Source organism: Bison bison, unplaced genomic scaffold (genome assembly GCF_000754665.1).
Source record: "Bison bison bison isolate TAMUID 2011002044 unplaced genomic scaffold, Bison_UMD1.0 scf7180017864303, whole genome shotgun sequence".
In the NCBI taxonomy this organism is placed as follows: domain Eukaryota; kingdom Metazoa; phylum Chordata; class Mammalia; order Artiodactyla; family Bovidae; genus Bison; species Bison bison.
This window is the reverse complement of record NW_011494875.1, coordinates 253,581-256,935: the sequence shown is the minus strand read 5'-3', so window position 1 is coordinate 256,935 and position 3,355 is coordinate 253,581.

Genomic DNA, 3,355 nt, shown 5'->3' with positions numbered 1-3,355 from the left:
CTTCCTTTTCTAGTTGCTTTAGGTGTAGAGTTAGGTTATTTATTTGACTTTTTTCTTGTTTCTTGAAGTGTGCCTGTATTGCTATGAACTTTCCCCTTAGGACTGCTTTTATAGTGTCCCACAGGTTTTGGGTTGTTGTGTTTTCATTTTCATTCGTTTCTATGCAAATTTTGATTTCTTTTTTGATTTCTTCTGTGATTTGTTGGTTATTCAGCAGCGTGTTGTTCAGCCTCCATATGTTGGAATTTTTAATCGTTTTTCTCCTGTAATTGAGATCTAATCTTACTGCATTGTGGTCAGAAAAGATGCTTGGAATGATTTCAATTTTTTTGAATTTACCAAGGCTAGGTTTATGGCCCAGGATGTGATCTATCCTGGAGAAGGTTCCATGTGTGCTTGAGAAAAAGGTGAAATTCATTGTTTTGGAATGAAATGTCCTATAGATATCAATTAGGTCTAACTGATCTATTGTATCATTTAAAGTTTGTGTTTCCTTGTTAATTTTCTGTTTAGTTGATCTATCCATAGGTGTGAGTGGGGTATTAAAGTCTCCCACTATTATTGTGTTATTGTTAATTTCTCCTTTCATACTTGTTAGCATTTGTCTTACATACTGCGGTGCTCCCGTGTTGGGTGCATATATATTTATAATTGTTATATCTTCTTCTTGGATTGATCCTTTGATCATTATGTAGTGACCTTCTTTGTCTCTTTTCACAGCCTTTGTTTTAAAGTCTATTTTATCTGATATGAGTATTGCTACTCCTGCTTTCTTTTGGTCCCTATTTGCATGGAAAATCTTTTTCCAGCCCTTCACTTTCAGTCTGTATGTGCCCCCTGTTTTGAGGTGGGTCTCTTGTAGAAAGCATATGTAGGGGTCTTGTTTTTGTATCCATTCAGCCAGTCTTTGTCTTTTGGTTGGGGCATTCAACCAATTTATGTTTAAGGTAATTACTGATAAGTATGATCCCATTGCCATTTACTTTATTGTTTTGGATTCGAACTTATACACTGTTTTTATGTTTCCTGTCTAGAGAATATCCTTTAGTATTTGTTGGAGAGCTGGTTTGGTGGTGCAGAATTCTCTCAGCTTTTGCTTGTCTGAAAAGCTTTTGATTTCTCCTTAATACTTGAATAAAATCCTTGCTGGGTACAATAATCTGGGCTGTAGGTTATTTTCCTTCATCATTTTAAGTATGTCTTGCCATTCCCTCCTGGCTTGAAGAGTTTCTATTGAAAGATCAGCTGTTATCCTTATGGGAATTCCCTTGTGTGTTATTTGTTGTTTTTCCCTTGCTGCTTTTAATATTTGTTCTTTGTGTTTGATCTTTGTTAATTTGATTAATATGTGTCTTGGGGTGTTTCGCCTTGGGTTTATCCTGTTTGGGACTCTCTGGGTTTCTTGGACTTGGGTGATTATTTCCTTCCCCATTTTAGGGAAGTTTTCAACTATTATCTCCTCAAGTATTTTCTCCCACTCTTTCTTTTTGTCTTCTTCTTCTGGGACCCCTATGATTCGAATGTTGTAGCATTTAATATTGTCCTGGAGGTCTCTGAGATTGTCCTCATTTCTTTTAATTGTTTTTCTTTTATCCTCTCTGATTCATTTATTTCTACCATTCTATCTTCTAATTCACTAATCCTATCTTCTGCCTCTGTTATTCTACTATTTGTTGCCTCCAGAGTGTTTTTAATTTCATTTATTGCATTATTCATTTTATATTGACTCTCTTTTATTTCTTCTAGGTCCTTGTTAAACCTTTCTTGCATCTTCTCAATCTTAGTCTCCAAGCTATTTATCTGTGATTCCATTTTGATTTCAAGATTTTGGATCAATTTCACTATCATTATTCGGAATTCTTTATCAGGTAGATTCCCTATCTCTTCCTCTTTTGTTTGGTTTGGTGGGCTTTTATCCTGTTCCTTTATCTGCTGGGTATTCCTCTGTCTCTTCATCTTGTTTAAATTGCTGAGTTTGGGGTGTCCTTTCTATATTCTGGCAGTTTGTGGAGTTCTCTTTATTGTGGCTTTTCCTCGCTGTGTGTGGGTTTGTACAGGTGGCTTGTCAAGGTTTCTTGGTTAGGGAAGCTTGTGTCGGTGTTCTGGTGGGTGGAGCTGTATTTCTTCTCTCTGGAGTGCAATGAAGTGTCCAGTAATGAGTTATGAGATGTCTATGGTTTTGGGGTGACTTTGGGCAGCCTGTATCTTGGAGCTCAGGGCTGTGCTCCTTTGTTGCTGGAGAATTTGCTTGGTATGTCTTGCCCTGGAACTTGTTAGCCCTTGTGTGGTGCTTGGTTTCAGTGTCGGTTTGGAGGCTTTTGATGAGCTCCTGTCAATTAATGTTCCTTGGAGTCAGGAGTTCCCTGGAGTCAGGGTTTGGACTTAAGCCTCCTGCTTCCAGTTATCGGTCTTATTTTTACAGTAGTTTGAAAACTTCTCCTTCTATACAGCACCATTGATAAAACTTCTACGTTAAAGATGAAAAGTTTCTGTACTGTGAGGGTCACTGAGAGAGGTTCACAGCGTTACATGGAGAAGAGAAGAGGGAGGAGGGAGTTAGAGGTGACCCAGTTGAGATGAGGTGGAATCAATAGTGGAGAGAGTGGGGTAGCCAGTAGTTACTTCCTTATGTGCACTCCACAACTGGACCACTCAGAAATGTTCACGGAGTTATACAGAGAAGAGAAGAAGGAGGAAGGAGACAGAGGTGGCCAGAGGGATAAAAGGGGGGAATGAAAAGGAGGGAGACAGATCCAGCCAGTAATCAGTTCTCTAAGTGTTCTCCACCATCTGGAACACACATAAACTCACAGAGTTGGGTAGAGTAGAGAGGGGTTAGGGAGGAGACACAGGCGACCTGGTGGAGAAAAAGGAGAGTCCAAAGGGAGAGAGAGCAGTCAAGCCAGTAATCTCACTCTGTAGTGAAAAATGGGTCCTGAACATTGGGTTCTTAAAGGTACAAAATTGGTAACAAATACATAAAAGCAAAAATTAAAAATCTAGAGTAGAGTTTGGAATTTCAAAAATACGATGTTAAAGAAAAGAAGAAGGAAAAGAAAGAGAGAAAAAATGAACAAAGAAAAACAAACAAGGTCGCAAAAATTATAAAGAAAATACAGGTACAAAATTGATAACTAATACCAAAAAGCAAAAATTAAAAATCTAGAGTAGAGTTTGGAATTTCAAAAATACAATATTAAAAAAAAGGAAGAAGAAACATAAAGAGAGAAAACAAACAAACAAAAACAATGTCACAAAAATTATAAAGAAAATACAGGTACAAATTTGATATCAAATACCAAAAAGCATAAATTAAAAATCTAGAGTAGAGTTTGGAATTTCAGATATACAATGT